Here is an 18,545-nt window from a genome sequence, read left to right on the forward strand (position 1 = left end):
CCAAAACCTTCTTGATAGAAACAAGCTAATCTAGTGAATATGTATATCTAGCATTTAAGAGGCTATGCACTTCTCACCAGCATGTCTGCAGAGTCATCAACATTTCACAGAGGCATGAAACCAATGGTAGCATTCTGACCAGTTATATGTCATTACCTATAATATATATATATTAATCAATCATCATAGAGTAGATAGAGTAATAAATGTGTTGAATCCAGACCTGAAGATTGGGAATATGTCGATCTAATTGAGTATTGAAACTAGAGACCTTATATCACAAAAATACCGACTTACTGTCATGAAACATGTGTTGTCTTTAAAATGGAAAGTATGAGATTCTGAATAGATATAGTAAGTATCATATTTAATATTTTATGGCTTGGTCGGGTATAATATCTTTAAATATTGATTGAGTTGAGGATGGTTCTGTCTCTAAAACTAATTTTATATATATATATTATGTAGAAGGGTTAAAATCCAAGCTGTGTACTCTTGAAGTTCATGTGCTTGTTCTAATATTTCAAATGTTATATTTGTGTGAGGTATGTATAAGAGTTGAAAATTCTGGAAAATATTTTTGGCAGAGTAATTATATCTCAAAGCAGGAGATGAGAAAAAATTTTTGGTATTATTTATTCAACATTACACATGTTTCATTTGCTAATAAGAGTTACAAAATTGTACATGTCAGAGAAAAGTGTAAGATATCTCCTTCCAGAAATTCTTCAGACAGAAAATCAAATAATACCCTGGCATTATTTGAGTCTGCATTTGAAGAATTTCTAATACACTTTTCTCCGACATGTGCAATTTTATAACTGTTAGTAAATGTAACTTATGCAATGGTGAATAAATAATGCCAAAATCTTTTTCCAATCTTCTGTTTTGATTTATGTATATATATATATATATATATACACAATACAAATAAGAACATGGAGAAACAATTTAGTTGGTTTATCAGCTTTAGGATATTAGAATGTTGACTTATTTATTTAACAAAACGAGAACCATAATAACATATATATATAATTTGTAACAATCAAGTCTGAGTCAAAAATTCTGACACTGGGTATTGCTTCTAAGCAAAACATTATATACACACACGCACACACACACACACACACACATCTAACATAATTATTTTGGGTTCCATATGCAAAATCTTCTTTGAAGGATTTGATCAACCAAAGGATATTGCAGAAGATACTTGTTAGAGGTGCCATGTCACAGGACTGAATATGATACCTCATATATATGAAGCAAACTTCATATATACATACATATATATATATATATATATATCATCATCATCATCATCATCGTTTAACGTCTGTTTTCCGCGCTAGCACGGGTTGGACGGTTCGACCGGGGTCTTGGAAGCCAGGGGCTGCTCCAGGCTCCAGTCTGTTCTGGCAGAGTTTCTACGGCTGGATGCCCTTCCTAACGCCAACCACTCTGCGAGTGTAGTGGGTGCTTTTTACGTGCCACATATATATATATATATATATATATATATATATATATATATATATATATATATATATATATATATATATGCATGCATATGTACACACATACATATATGCATGAATACATTCATACATAGATATATACATAAATGAAGATGATTAGATACTGATAGTTTAATATATGCTACAAATGTTTCAATAGCATGCCAATTTATTTGCACTTAAGGAGTTACATCATTATTATTATATATGCTAAAATTACCATCAAATTTTCTCCATGTGAGGTCTTAAAGAGACATTCTTTTAGTCATTCAGATTCAACTCCAATGTCATTTCCACCACAATATTTCATCCACCAGCACCAAAGTCTTTAGGCAATAGCTCATCAACCAGAAATAGCAGTGAACTCTCACTTGAACCACACCATACTACCTTTGAAAGAGAGGTTCATTAGATATTGTAGCTCTAGAGAAATAATGTTCGTGAGAAGGATAAGATGGTCATGGGTGGAATGCATTCAATGAGACTAAACAACTACAGCATCAGAAGTATTATGCAATCTCTCTCTCTCTCTCTCTCTCTCTCTCTCTCTCTCTCTCTCTCTCTCTCTCTTTCCCTCTCTATCTTTATCACTCAATCTATCTATCTATCTCTTATGGAATCCTTTTGCTTACAATTTATTTATATTCTCCAAGTAACTTCAAACTATCCTTTACCAAACTTTATCTCAAGCAACATTTTCTTCTGAAAAATTTTCTTGGGAGGACATTTCTTAAAAAAACTATAAAATTAAAAATTAGTCTGTGCGGATGTTGTGAAGATATTAGTCATTTTTAATATTATTGTTGTTTTGTGTGTTCCTGATCAGTTCTGTTCAAGCAAAAATCTATAGTATGGTGGTAGGTGGTTTCATAAATCATCCCAACCAACCCTATGTTTATTCATAACCATTTATTTATTTATACATTGTATGTAGGACTTAAAGACACATTCTCATTCAAAAGAGAGTATTGATAAAATCATTTGAGCACTGGACAAAATGTTTGTGGCATCCAGTCACAAGCCCTTACATTCTAAGTTCAAATTACACCAGGGTCTGCTTTGCTTTTTATCCTTTGGTGCAGATAGGGGTGATAAAATTAAGTAATAGTGAAGTACTAGTATTGGTTTAATTTTCTCTAAAACAGCCATGGGCAAACTACAGCTCATGGGTTAGCTGCAGACTTTCTGAATGGCATACCTTTTAGTTGTGCAGCCCACATGATGATGAGCTATATTTCCTGCAGCACACAACTCAAAAAAGGTTGCCCAACCTGTTCTAAAGCTTTCTAGATGTGAATGGAGTTGTAACAGAAAAGAAGAGAGTTCAGTGGTGGTATTATTGCATAGATTGGAAGATGCATTTGGATTTGTAGCCATCTATGTTACAAAATATGTGTCTGATTCTTTCTAATGTCAATTTTTTAGTTTTTCTCAAAAGTAAGTTTGTAATCCATTGGTAAAATCCCTCTTCACATCTTAGCATTTAGGTCAGTTCTTCCTTTCATTTACATTTTCTTTACTTTCTTTAATCCTTATAGATCAAATGTTCTTTTAACTCATTTCTTACCAATTAAAGACTCTGATATCATTAGATACCAGGAAAAAATTCACCAGTTGTTTCTATAAGATGGCTGGCTCATGACCAACTATAGCAGTTGTTGGTAACTTAACTTAGATAACTTAGATTGGTTTTGGCTATTATCAGCCCAGGACATGACTAATGCAATAGCACCACCTGGAAAAGTCTTTTAATTAATTATTTTGGGACACCATGGACCACTCAAGCAGAGAGTTGTTGTTGGCTGAGACATATCCAGGTTTAAGTGGCTTATCCTATATTTCCTGGAGGAATTTTACCAGGTACCACTTGAAAGTTGTTGGGTCTTTTTCTACTTTAATTTCTTTCAGGATAACATTGAAAAGAGCAGGACCATTTGCACTGAAGAAATTGTGTCACAATGTTCTTATGTGATGTGATCTCAACATTTGTAGGAGGCACATTGCACAGGGTCCTAGTCTTGGGTGAATTCTAAACATAATACTGATATCATTTGGATAATATTGGTGGAATATTTTCCACATAGTGCAAATAATGTATCACTCACAATGGTATTGTAAAGAATAGAGCTTCAGCTGTTTAAGTCAAGCCCAATAATCAAGTCCTATCATGCCATTTATTTTTTTAGTGATTGATCTTTGTGGCACTTTGGTCCTCATTATGTCTTGTTTTTTGTAGGGAGACCACAATGGGCAGCAGTATTTGAGGTGGGACCTAGCAAATGTGGTGAAGAGAAGGATGATGGTTTTATGATACCTAAATTGAAAAGTTCTGAAGATCTATGAGCACATTCTGTGGGCAACATCAACATTTTTGTTGATGTGCACACTGCAGCTAAGGTAGCTGCTGACAATTACACCTAAGTCTCTGATATTATCCAACAGTTCAAGTAGGTCTCCTGACAGTAGTGTATATGGTTGTTTGAGTGTGCCCTCTTTTCCAAAGTGGATGAGCTCAAATTTTTCTTTGTTCAACTGCATACTGTTTTTTTTTTGTACCCACTAGGTTACTGCACAAAGATCTGATTGAAGCATTGTTCAATCATATGCTCCCTTAATGACTTTCTGAAGTTTAGAGTCATCTGCAAATATTTTAATGGTGCTATGTTCAATGGAATCTGCAATATCATTGACATAGACAATAAAAAGAAGTGGACCCAGCACAGTACCCTGTGGGATTCCATTGATGACTTTTGCTGGTCTTGAGTGGATGCCATCAACCACAACATGCTGGGTCCTGTTTGTTAGGAAATACTTAATCCATTGAAGTAACTTTCCACCAACTCCAGCATTGGATAGTTTCCTTAACAGTGTATTGAGGTCGACTCTGTCAAAGACCATGCTGAAATTAAGGTATATGACATCAGCATTGGTGAAGGAGCTGTGTTAGACAGTCCCTCCCACCACGCCATGCTGGTTGCAATTGAGATGATTTTGCTTTTGCTCTAGGAAAGCTGTTATTCTTGATCTCAACACTCTCTCAAATATTTTGATATGTGAGGTGAGTGAGATTGGATGATAGTTTACTGGGGGCAATTTATTCCTTTTTTTTAAAGATAGTAACGACTAACTGGGAGAGAAGGTTTTTTATTCTCTTGATGAGTGCTTTTCATTGTTTTGGAATCCTGCATTTATTGTTATTTATGAGGCGTGAGGGCGTATGTTTTGAGCACATGTGGGTGACTGTCTTCAAATAGGTGCCATGCATTTGAGTTTGTTATGGTATTAGAGGAAGCCAGAGTGAAGGACCAGCCCACTTGCAATAAGTCTTCAGTGATCGCACTCCAGTTTGACTTGTATAAATTCATATTATCAAATGGATGCACTGGAGTTAGTGATTTATGCCAAATTTTTGGATGCTGAAGATTGATTGAGGTTACAGAGTACTATGTCATGATCAGACAGGAGGGTTCTTTCCACTGTGATGTTATGGATACTGTTAGCATGATTGCTTAACGCTAGATCCAAGACACTTTGGTTGTTTCTGGTTGGTTCATGGATAAGTTGTGACAGGAAAAAATTATCCATAAATTTGAAAAGTAACTCCACTACTGCTTTGTCTGAGCTTGAGGTGAAGGTTCTTGGTCTAACAATATTAGTGGACCAATCTACAGAGGGTAGGTTAAAGTCGCCCATTATCAGAATATTTCCTGGATTACATTGCAGGAGGAAAGATTTGATCTTCTCAAGGCACTCTTGAAAATAGTGTAAGAGTGCTTACTATATAGAGAAGAATTTTAATCTGATTAGAATTAACTTGTACCAGTTATACACTGAGTACATATAATGAATTAATCAAGAAGTATAAAAGTTGTCCTCATTTCTATGTGGGTCATCATAGGAGGGTTTGGATGTTGTTCATGGCAACAGGTAGTAGAATCTTTCCACAACCACCACCAAACATTACTCTCTATCCCTGCTGCTACTACAACTACTACTAAAATCATTATACTACACCCCCAGCACTCTATTTCTCTTGCTTCTAAACCCCTCTCTTCTGCTACTGCTGCTACATCAACACCAACTATTCCCACCACCAGCATTATAGAATCCCACCCCACTACTACTACTATTACTACCACTGCCTCAACTACTGCTGCTGTTGTTGCTAGTTTATTAGGGTTCACCTCTTCTGATGGTTTGTAATAATAGAAGCCTCAAAGCTTGCATTGACAAATGAATTTATCATTCTAGTATAATCTGTAAAATTCAAGAAAGGCAAATAGTAGTGTGTGTTAGTGAGAGTTGTTCCCAAGAGGAGGTTCCTTCTTTGTTTTTTTTTACATAGTAAGAAAGAGAGGGGAGTGCTCCTTCATAGTCACTTGACCTGCTCAATATTCACCTCCTTTGACAAACTCCATATCTCTTTTAAATGGGAATGAGTTTAAGTCCTATGTACACCATATAAATAAACAAATGACCATAGCTACATCTGATGTTGATTTTTGAGTGTCTGACAAAATGCCTTATGTTATTTTTTCCAGTTATTTTACATTCCAAGTTCAAATTTCACTGAGATCAACTTTGCCTTTAAGCCTTTCAGAACAGATAAAATAAAGTACCAGTTAAATAATGGTGCCTAATCAATCAACTAAGCCCTCCCACTAAATTATAAAGAATAACAATAATATCAATACAAATCGTCATTATTATTATTGTAGTATTTACATTCTGAGTTCAAATTCACCAAGGTGAACTTTGCATTTCATCATTCCAGGGTCAATAAAACATAATGAAATAATTACTAGGGTTGATTTAATCAACTATCCCCCTCCCTACAAATTTCTGGCATTGTGCCTATATTAGGAAGGACTATGGTGGTGGTGGTGGTGGTGGTGGTGGTAGTAATAGTAGTAGTAGTAGTAGTAGTAGTAGTAGTAGTAGTAGTAGTAAACATGGATTATTATAGTTTCTATCAATAATACCATAATCTTGATATTCTTACATAAAAATATCCTACAACCAACTTTAAAATCAGGGTCATTTGTTTTAAAGCCCCTAAATCTTTGGATGCATACCCCGCCCCCCACCTTCAGTAAAGATACAATGACCAGAGTCTAGTCACTAGTCAAACACTCAAGTTCCATCTGAAATTATATGCTAACTTGCCCTCAGTCATCATATCAGTGCAACAACTTTGGCCACCTTTTTTAATTCAATATCAGTACCACTCATTAGCATTCTTATTAAATCAAAAATTAGTGTAGCACCCATGACTTCTGGAAACAGTTTTACATGCTCAGAATTGTTGAAGCATAGAATAAATGACCTGTGTCAGTTATTAGCTGTCAAGGCACTGCATTCTTAAAAAATTCCATGCTTCCTGAAATTTGCCAACAGTACTGGTGACGTATTTATACACTCTTTCCTTTTTATGGTTCTTTTCCATCTTGTGTTTTATCTTTTGGCTATCATAGCTGACTTTCTTCACTTCACTTATTGCTGCTTTCTATCCCTTCTTTTAACTTTTTCTGATGGGCTATAGTACACCTGAACACTGAAAGATAATAAACAGGCAGAATTGTTAGTATGTCAGACACAATGTTTTGCGGTATTTCTTCTGACTCTTTACATTTTGAGTTCAAATCCACCAAGGTCAACTTTGTATTTTACATAGAGCATTGAACATTGGCTTCAGGGTTTTCAACACTGCTAACTTTACTTTCCTTATTTAAAAGACCCAGTATTAATATTAATGTGTTTAAACTAGGATTCAATTTCTGACTGATTTAAAAAAAAAAAGATCGCTAGAAACCCTTGTCATTTCATTTGCCTCAACTAATTTGTACTTTTGCCACCCTCTTTTGAACAAGCTCTTCACACAAAGTAATGAACAATACCAGTTTTAAATATCTGAATTCATGAAATCCCTCAAATCCCCAAAATATGCTAAATGACAATTGTGGCTTTGCCTAAGCTGATAAAAAATTCTAGTCATAGCAGTGGTCACTGTCTAGTCATAGCAATCAATACTATCCATCTTTAATGTCTTCAACAAAAAGTGGATGAAGTTTTAACCTAGCTCTAGGAAAACAACATGTCACTGTGGCGTTTTTTGTGAGAGACAAACATATGTGTGGCTGTGACAGTTATTTGATAACCATGATTGTAGTGACACATATGTCAGCTACTGAACAGCAGTCACAACAACACTTGAGTCGTGACTGCTGTTCAGTAGCTGATATATGTGTCACAACAACCGTTACTTGACAGATAACATATGTGTGGCTATAGCTGCTAAAGAGTTAAGAATCAGAGGAAGAGAATGTTGTCCCAATAAGATACCCTAATGCTGCAAAGCTATTTTCTTTGAAAAACGGTACAATGGTTGAAGTATTAGAGAAAAATCACACATTTGTGCAGATAAAAGAATCAACATATCTAGTGACTCCACAGCAAACTGCAATACCTTTGACTCTCAGTTTATATTCACAAACACACGCAGGCAGGTGTGTGCATGCACACACACACAAATAAGTGTTTTCTCAATGCTTACTCTAGTTAGAATTTTTCAAAACTTAGCAAACACATCAAAACCGCCACTTCTTCAGACCAAAACAAAAGATCTGCATCAATGGACACCAACCATTTTTTACATCATGGACCAGTTTCATGCAAGACAATATTCCCACACACTGGAGGAATTAAATGCTTTTATTATTGTTACAGTTAGCTAGTGGGCTTAAGATATTGGTGCATACAGAAACCTGTGACAGGAAAGAGGCTCAGACAAAAGTGGTAGGTTTTTGAAAATAAAACATCCTACAGACTGTGATGATCAACAAAACAGAAATAAAATTTAGAACTTATTCCTTCTGTGTGGCCCAGTATCATACGGTCCATGGCCCAGTAGCGGTCTGCAGCCTGGTGGTTGGAGACCCCACTGGTCCAGGTGACATTCCATCCATCACCTCACCCCCAAAACCAAACTGTTAAACTCTTTTCCAACTTCTCCCAAGCTGTGTCATCTTTATCCCCCCCCCCCAAAAAAAAGCTTCAGTTCTGGAACATTGAAAACACAGAACATATCTGTATACTTTGTTCACAAAACAAATAACTGTTCTGACTGATTGAGCTTTCAATTCAACAATATCTAAGATGCCGTAGATGATAATATACCTTTTCAACACCTTAAACCACCATCATATTTTTATGTGATTTTTAAAAAGTCAATCATTGTACTCCAGTTGCCCTTTGCTACTCTAGATAGTTTTCATTCAAATCTGGATAAAACCCTGAACAAATTCACAGTTTTTAAAACTAGTTCTTGAATAAATATCATCATAACTGTTACCTGTATGTCAGTGTCATTAAAAGGAGCTCTTCATCTACTATTTTATTGCTCAGGTATTTGTCAAGAATCTGTAATTTCTGTGAATTGCTCTCTTATGTCAATGGCCTTCTTACAGACACTTTCAGCCAAATACTTCCCTAATTTCCACCTTCCCATTCCATTAATATTGTTTCAACTCATCAAATACAGAATCCAAAGACTCTGTTGTTGGTTGTGTCAGCAAAAGTAATCTAATGGAATAAAAGTATATTAAAAATAAAAGTAAAGTCAGAATCTTAAGGTGTGTAGACAAAAAAAAAAAGAAAAGGGAAATTATCAATGTTTCAAGCATAAACCTTTTTCTAAGATTGAAAGGAAAGAAATTAAGAAAAAGAGAAAAGGAGAAATGTATGTGTAGGGTTTCAGTGAGTCATGATGGTAATAGATGATAGAAGTGGATTGTTGGGGGTGTGGATTTTGAGTAAAGGAGAGTGGTGAGTAGAGATGATTGTTGAGAAAATGTCAGTAATGCACAAAAAGAAAATGGGAGGAGAGTAAACAGTTTCAGATAAGTGTTGATAAATATGCTAACGTGTGTGTGTGTATGTGAGCACGTGCGAGTGCATGCACATGAACAAGTGAGTGGAAGACTCAAACAACTTGAGTATATGTAGAGAAGGAAACAGAGAAAAAGTAATCAATTGTTAGCTCCAGCTGGAAGAAACACCTCCAAAATAAAATGGAATTGTTGTTCAGGAAGGAATCAAAGGATGGGTGTACCTCCAGAGTTAGAATGGACCAAACATTGAAAATGGGTATGGTAGGAATGGCCCATAGAATTGAAATGTTTTTAACAGGCTTAAGACATTTGGGTTTGTTACATTACACATCAAGCAATTATTATTTGAATTGAAATGCCAGCACACAGCCCCTTTCACCTACCTATATACAATGTATCCCCAAAGTTGGCATTTTATGCAATAAGTAATATTACTGGAGCTATAGATGAAATGGTCCACAAGTTGGAAAATAAACCTAAGACTATGCACAGTAGTGACACTAGGAATAAAAAGTGAAGTGTTACTACAGGTGGATATTGTAACAAGAACAAATGGCTGTTCCAGGCTGGATATAGCTGGGGCTGAAACAACTACTAACCAAAGGAGGATTAGTTTGTGATCACACCAAAAGGAGAGGAGAAATTAATGTGCAAGTGGCTGAGCAGTCCACAGACACATGTACCCTTAACATAGTTCTCATGGAGATCCAGCATGACACAGAATGTGACAAGGCTGGCCCTTTGAAAGACAGGTATTATTCACTTTTGCCAAGTGAGTGAACTGGAGCAATGTGAAATAAAGTGTCTTACTCAAGGACACAACACTTTGCCAGGAATCGAACTCACAACCTTACAAGCTGAATACCCTAACCAGAGTAGGAATGACCCCATGCAAAAATGGAGTGAAGTATTTGGTTGGACTTTGCCTCAGAATTAGTCTAAGCTGAAGATGCACCAGAGATGGAGGAATTGTGATAATAAGATAAATGATTTGGTGTAGATAGGGTGTGAGGAGGAGAAATTTTAAGATGAGTTGGAATTAGTAGATTTGTAAAAGATGAATGTGGAGAGATGAAGGTGATCAGTGGAAATAGAGGTATCTGAGAAATTGATTAAGGTATCAGAGATGGTAACTGACTGGTTATTGTTGGACAAAGAGTATAATCTACTGAACAGTCTCTGTTATATTACTAATATTTATTTTGTCGACACTAGTAACCTGGAGTGTAAAATAGCTTCCAACAGAATTTCAACATAAAACATAGAAGGAAGAAGCTAAATATTGTAATAGATTTACTATTGGTTCTCAACTGTCTTAATTAGCTACATCACCCATCATGAAATTTATTACTGTATTTTCTAGCATTCAAGTTAGACTCTTCAGACAAAATAGGTAGATTAACTTATACATGAAGATGACTTTGGAAGACCAAAACCTCCATGTGAAATGCAGCAGGATTTGGCAAGATATTAACAATGTCTGAATTGCATTTCGTGTTTACACTATATACTGCATCAACTTGAATGCCAGAAAATATGGTACTACACACAGCAAAAAAAATCATAATTGATCAAAACAAATTATTCAAATGACAATTTAAGTGGGTGAGATTCTTTTTGTTAACATTTTTTCTATTTTAATATTTTCTAATGGTTATTTCATTCTGAGTACAAATTCTGCTGAGGTCAACTTTGCTTTTCATCTTTTCGGGGTCAATAAATTAAGTACCAGTTGTGTACTGGGGTAAATTTAATCAACTGGCCCCCTCGCCAAAAATTTTGAGCCTTGTGCCTAGAGTAGAAAAGAATATTTTCTAATTGTTTTTTGTCTTTTCTGGAGAAAACCTGTTGTTTGTGAGTAATGTTATAAGATGTTGAATGACCTTTTATCTATAGTTTGGATAAATTGTGAAAAAAATAAACTAAAGGTATCATAAAGAGAGAAAGCAATAAAGTTTCTATACTAATTACGAAGCTGGTGTCAAAATGTTTAAAGTAATAAAGTCATTTCTACAATATCCTGTAGATTTTGCAAGTAATTCATTATGACATGACCAAATAAAAACAAATCTACTTTGCATAAAGAAACAAAAATATCAGAGACACTCAGAAAATATTTCACAACTTAAATATGTTTAGTGTTCAGAAGTTGGAAAACGATAATAAATCAAAGAATAACTTGTTCTTAACTTAAAAATTTTAAGTGAAATGAACAGTTTTCTCAATGGAAATGCAACAGTATTGATTTTTGTGTTTTTTAAGCAGAAAACTTATTTGCCAGTGACCAAGTATTTCCTTTTAGTTGTTTTGGTCATTGAACTGCAGCCATGCTGGAGCACTGTTTCGTAGGATTAGGTAAATCATCTTCAGTGCTAACTTTTAATATGCTAAGTCACACATACATGTAAATACACACACACATACACTCACACACACACCTACATGATGGGCTTCCTCTCAGTTTCTGTCTACCAAATTCACTCACAAGTTATTGATCAGCCTAAGACACTTGGCCAAGGTGCTACAGGTATAACTGAACTCGAAACCATGTAGTTGATAAGCAAACTTCTTGACCACACAGCTATGCAGTTATTTCATCAGCCCTAGAGCAATGGGTTTTAATCTCAGAATTGTAAAAGTGTGGTGGATTTCTCATTTTTTGATAATCTTCAGTATCCATAAGATATCCTGTAACTTATAGAATCAAAAGAGTACTTCTGGAAACATGATCTTCATGCAATGTGCCAAGAACAAGTAAACCTGTGGTAATTAGCCCATCCTTTTCCTAGTTATTTACTGCAGCTAAGTTCACAAGCATACTGTGTATGATTTTTGGTTAGCTATTAGACTTAGCAGCCAATTCTCCCTCAAATCACATCCTCCTGTTATTCATATTGGATAAAATATTCCAGGATTCACTATACCTGAAAAAAGAAGGGATTGTCATGGTTGGAATGTTTTTGATCATAGTCTGCTTGATCAGGGCCACCTTGAGGCAAGACAACAATAACAACAGTCCTGGGCAAATTGTAGCCTGTTTGGCATTCTGAATGTCACATCTAATTTCATGAAGGAAATGATGTTTATTAAAAATGTGCTTCTTTCATTTTGTTTTCACTTGTTCACTCATTCTCTCATTCAAAGCAGTTTGGAGAAGTTTGAGTTGAAAAGGAATAACCATTAAATATCTGGCTAACTTAACTTACATGTTAATGCTCGTTGCATTGTGGGTACACCAGTCAGAAAAATAAAAATGTCCATTATCACCAGTCATCCATTTAATTTTCAACATGTCTCAGAGTCAATTTGCAACCTTCCAATTTCCAAGCACTTTAAATTGGCATCTCTACTCAGAGAAGTACATCAATGAATAAAATCTATTGATATAACATTCAATTTCTGCTTTCACACTTCCAATAATTCAGCAACTCTAACAAGACGTGTTGTCAGGTAGAATTAACAAAACCTTACTGGAGAGGAAACATTTTTTGATGCTGGAGAGGAAACATTTTTTTTTTTTTCATTTTTTTGTATAGCTAAATGAGTAAATTAGAAACAAGTCTTACTACATTTTATGTACATTTTTATATCAACATTATCTTTCAATTTAACAGTGATCAATGAAATGATCTGATTGATAAATTTGCACCTATGAAAAAATATAGTCATAGTAAAATCTTGATGCATGGATTATGAAAATATTCAATATTTTCCTTCAATATATGGATCAGACAGAAATTCATATTTAAAACATTGATTTTTCAAATGTTCATATTTTTCTTTTATTTATTCCATAATGTATCATAGCAGCAGCATATGTTAATCACACTGTCACTGGTGATAACATATCAAGGCTTTAATGTTTTTAAATATAGAAAAATATCTTTTTGGCAAAAAGAAAAATAAATCAACTTTTCCCCATTTCTAAGCCATATGCATATGGTCTTCTGTAGCAAAAATGGCTGAAGTACCTTCAACAAAAATATTACCTTGAATTTTTTAGTAGTGTAGCCTACCTTATGATGCACCGAATCTCATGCAGTCCTCTACTCAAAATAGGATGCTCATGCCCGATCCATTGGAAGCTGTCCTGAAACTTGCAGCCAGACAAATATCCTCCTTCAGCCATTACCATATCTTGAAAGCCCTGCTTTTTTGGACATTGACATAATAAAGTTTCCTCATCAAGCAGCTGATTTAGTAGAAGGCCACAAGATTAGCCACCATCCTTCCAACAACTTTGGCTGCCTTTTTGAATTCAGTACCTCTACCATTTGCGGACATGCTTATAAAATAAAATAATAATGAAAAAACTTCCATGGTTGAAGTATGGAAGGACATTGCATCTTCCAAAATTTTCATGCTTTCTGAAATTTGCCAACTTTTCTCCTGATGCATCTATGCACCCTTGTCTCTTTATAGCTCTTTTACTGTTCCCTTTTCTGTCTTTTTTGTGTTTATTTTGTGTATTGTGCTAGTACTTTTGGCTGTCATTACTGACCATCTTCATTTGTATGACTTATTCCTACTTTCTGTCCCTTCTTTTACCATTCTCCACCATGTTGTAGTGCACCTGAGCACTCTAGTGAGACGTGGGCCCTGAATGCAGAAGACATGCATAGGTTAGAGAGGAATGAAGCTAGTCTGCTCCATTGGATGTGCAGGATCAGTGTGCATGTACAACTAAGTGCAAATGTGCTGAGAGAAAAGTTGGGCATAAGAGGAATCAAATGTAACATGGAAGCGAGAAGACTACATTGGTTTGGACATGTGATGCATATGAATGAAGATAGCTGTATAAAGAAGTGCTAATCACTTAAAGTGGATGGCACTCATGGAAGGGGGAGACCCATGAGGAAATGGGATGAAGTAGTGAGGATTGATCTCAGGATGTTGGGCCTCATGGAGGAGATGACAATGGACTGAGATGTCTGGCAATATGAAGTTCTTGAGAAAATCTGCTTACTTCAGTGAAACTGAGTTCTGGAAGTGCTGTGTGTTCTACACACATGTAACAATAAAAAAAAATTTCACATATCCTACCCTAATAAACCAAACTACATTTCCTCTTCTCTTCCTCACATTTCCTCTTTTTCATGCACTATGCTTATGTTTATCTCTCACTCTCCAATCCTGTCCTCACTACCCTGCCCACTGTATCATTGCTTTCCTGTGGTCTTCTACCTCTTCTATATACCCACTCTTTTCCATTCTTTCCTCTCTTGCATTCTCACTTTCACTCTCTCTCTCTCTTTTTCTCTATCTATCTATCTATCTATCTATCTATCTATCTATCTATCTATATATCTATCTATCTCATTCTTGACCACGTCTTTTCCTTGCTCTCTCTCCCTTTAGGTAACCATGTATCTCAGCCACAGCATGACTCCTGTTTTTGTCCCTCTGTCACACTTTAACCTCTCGTCACCTGGCACAAGGCCACCTCCTTCAATACCCCAACTCTCAAAGAATCTTTGTTTTGTGAATTACTTGGTGACCCCACCAGTGCTGGTGCTACATAAAAAGTACCTAGGTCACTCTGTAAAGTGGCTGGTATAAGGAAAGGTATCCAGCCATAAAATCTGTGCCAAAACATACAATGAAGCCTAGTGCAGTCTTCTGGCTAGCCAGCTCCTGTCAAACCATCTGACTCATGCCAGCATGGAAAACAGATGTTTAATTGTTGTTGTTGTTGTTGTTGACTGAATGTTATCTTTCTTGCTTTCTTCTTCTTCCTTTTCTTCTTTTTCTTTGTTACCAGTTATGAAAAAGCAAAAACTGATGATGTCACTTTGTCTAAAAAGGAATGCAAGATATCCCTGTTCATATTTTGAATTTCTACATTTCTGTGTATTTTCAGTTTTCGTTTTGAACCCAAGGAAGACACATATTGCTGAAATATTGTTCAGTTCAATAAACAGATTCAATCACCATTTATTACAAATCATATCACACTCTTCTTATTACTTATTATAATTGCCATTATTATTATTGAAGATGTCACATATATCTAGTATTGTGATGTTGTTGATTGAAGATATTGTGTGTACTAAAGATTTCTACTTTCTGTCAAGTCACAACAAGGACCTCAGACAGACAGTACTTTACTCAGTATGCATGCAGTTCCAAGTAAAGCCGATTTTCACAATACACCAAGGTTGTAGAGTATTTCTAAAGTGTCAAGATGTTTCTTCGGGTTGGTAGGGTATTGAACCCAATGCTCTGATAACAACAGGAACAATCTTTGTTTGACTCTCACAGCTGCCACATTTTGGCAATCCCAGTTTTCAGGTCTCTATATTTGTTGACCTCTTCTCTTTCATGATAATATGTTGATCTCTTGGCACTACCATGTCAATTATTAGGCACTTTTGCTTGTCCCTCCTAAAGGCATGGCACGTCGGACAAAATGCTTAGCGGTATTTCACCTGTCGCTATGTTCTGGGTTCAAATTCCGCCAAGGTCGACATTACCTTTCATCCTTTTGGGGTCACTAAAATAAGTACCAGTTGAACACTGAGATCAATGTAATCGACTAATCCCCTCCCCCAAAATTGCTGCCCTTGTAGCAAAATTTAAAAACCATTATTATTATTATTATTATTATTATTGAGTGAGAGAGCAGTTCATGCCATCAAAGTGACACTGGGGTGCAATATACGAAGCCCAATATACCCATCATGACTACCCGTCTGATAAGGGTACACCAGGCACATGCATCACAACCATATGTGCGTGACATGGTGATGTCATATCAAGATAGACAGCGCATGACCTTGCAGGCGGGGCCCAGTTAGAATTTTCTTCAGGTTGAGTAGCCCATCCCGCTCAAACGGTCCCTGAATAAGGGTCGTTTAAAGATGTTGAAAGAACCACCCATGTTTCCAGAGGTTAATTATTCAAACCCCAAAGAATCCCTCTCAACACATGGCTATGATGCTCCCCCACTACTTCTGCTCATGATCAGAGATGCACATATCGTCAGCCACTAAGGGACATGCTCAACTGGTTAAGGTCAAACAACTGACAAGCAAATCTGTGGTATTGAGCAGAATATTTGCTGTAGCCCATCTTTTATACCAAGGCAAAACAATGTACATGATAACACTTCCAATCGGTTAAGATCAGAAGCCATGAGAGCCACTGCCTGGTACTGCATCAGGGCATTTATTATTATTATTTTTATTATTATTATTATTATTATTATTATTATTATCGTGTTGTTGCTTTGTTTTATATGAACCATTCCAAGGTTCACCCAAAGACTTCAAGTAAGAGCCAGTGGGATGGTTTACTATGGGTGTTAGCTATGATTGACAGTGATATATTATTGGAACTACATGTTAAGAACTAAGATTCTGTTAAATTTATAATATTTTGACTTTGAAAGAATTTTAAGAGAATCAGGTATTTTCAGGTTGACAGTTATTTTCTTAGAATGTGAACAATACTCATGAGAACAATTTTTTGTGGTTCTGAGGGTTGATAAAATAAGAATCACTCAGACACTGGAGTCAATGTAATAGAATATCCCCTACTCCTAAATTTCAGGCTTTGTGCCTATAGTAGAAAAAGCCAGTTTTTGCAATACACCTAGATTGTAGGATACTTCTAAAGTTTCCAGATATTTCTTCAGGTTGGGTAGTATTGAAACCAATGCTTCAATGACAACAGGGACAACCTTTGTGTTTGACTCTTGCAGAAGCCACATCTTGGTTATCTTAATTTTCAGGTTTCCATATTTATCAATCTTTTCTCTTTCTTTCATGATAGTATGTTGATCTCTTGGTACTGCCATGTCAATTATTAGGCATTCTTGTTTGTCCCTCCGAAAGGTTACTATATCCAGCTCTAACACCTTGTCTGTTTGGAAGTCAAAGTCTCAGTGGAATTTTGCCTTTCTCTTTCTGACCATTACCTTTTCTGGTGTATGTTGGTACCAAACACCCATTACCTCATGTTGCATAGTAGCCAGTGAAGGTTTTGGGCAACCTTGTCATGTCTTCACTTGTACTCTTTCTATGCAATACTTTCACAAGCACTAACAATGTGAGTCACGCTTTCGACCCTCTTCCCACACATTCTGCAGTTATATCTTCCATTGTTATATATACGCTGGTCCTGTTGTGGAGACTCCAGGCAATGGAATTTCAATCTCACAGAATGAGTTCATTCAGCATCATGGTTGTGGGAAACATCTTGCTCCAGATGGTATTCCAAAATTGGCAGGTTTCTTCTGCTTCAGGAGGAATGTTATCCTTTGTATCTCTGCCTAAGCTCTTAAAAAACTGCCTCTCATTATTTGAAAATAACCTGTTTTGCTGGAACTGTCATATGTGATCAGTGTAGCATAGCATAATGTTTTTGCCCGCACACATTGTTTTAAGGTTTCGATAACAGATTTGAACCCTTTCTTTTTTATTTGGTATTTTGCATCAAGATATGCCCTGTTGAATCAAGATATGTCTAGCAAGGTTTGTTCATGGCACTTTATTGCCTTTTTGTTCAAATCAACAGACCACTTGCATTTGCAAGCACGTTCCATATTTTGATCAGAACGTTGGAGAGGAATGGGTTTCTGTCCTCATTCCTTTCAGTCTTGTTCACCAGACAACCTCTTTCACCACAGCCACCAGGTAAATGAAAACTGCCTTGCCTGCCTGATTTTTTTCAAGTTTCACTAACTTTTTCAAGTTTCACTTGAAAAGGAAAGTGAGGAAGGAGAGGGAGATGCTGTCCTTGAGTGAATTTACGAAAAGGTGGGTGAAAGTTGTGAAAATAGCAAGAGTGGATGGTATCACTCTCAGTGTAGACCTGTGAGTTGGAAGAAAGGAGTTGGAGAGGGCTCTCGTCATTGGTATTCAGGGTGATCTTGGATGGTGGGGGTTCCTTGATTATCCCTAGAGGTCCTCCTGTATCAAGGGAACCCCATTTCTATTATTTTTTCTTCCTTCTTTTTCTAGAGTTGTATACTATGTATACTTCCCTTCTTCTAATGTATAGAATGTATGCTTTTTATTTTATCATTCCATTATATGTAAACCACCAGACTTTATGTCTGTGTTTGTATTGTCCCCTCAATTTTTGCCCTGATGGCAAATAAAAGAAATTATTATTATTATTATTTCAGTTCTACAAA

The 18,545-nt window shown here is 36.0% G+C and overlaps 1 long non-coding RNA gene across 1 annotated transcript; it reads left to right on the forward strand.

Annotated features, from left to right (window-relative positions):
* The first annotated feature begins 15,524 nt into the window (after positions 1 to 15,524).
* LOC118762541 lies at positions 15,525 to 17,102 on the forward strand. Its single transcript, XR_004998295.1, has 3 exons — positions 15,525 to 15,535; positions 16,491 to 16,500; positions 16,986 to 17,102. It is a non-coding gene; the product is annotated as an uncharacterized LOC118762541 (long non-coding RNA).
* Positions 17,103 to 18,545: the final 1,443 nt, after the last annotated feature.

The sequence above is a fragment of the Octopus sinensis genome, linkage group LG3 (assembly GCF_006345805.1).
Source record: "Octopus sinensis linkage group LG3, ASM634580v1, whole genome shotgun sequence".
NCBI classification, from domain to species: Eukaryota; Metazoa; Mollusca; class Cephalopoda; order Octopoda; family Octopodidae; genus Octopus; species Octopus sinensis.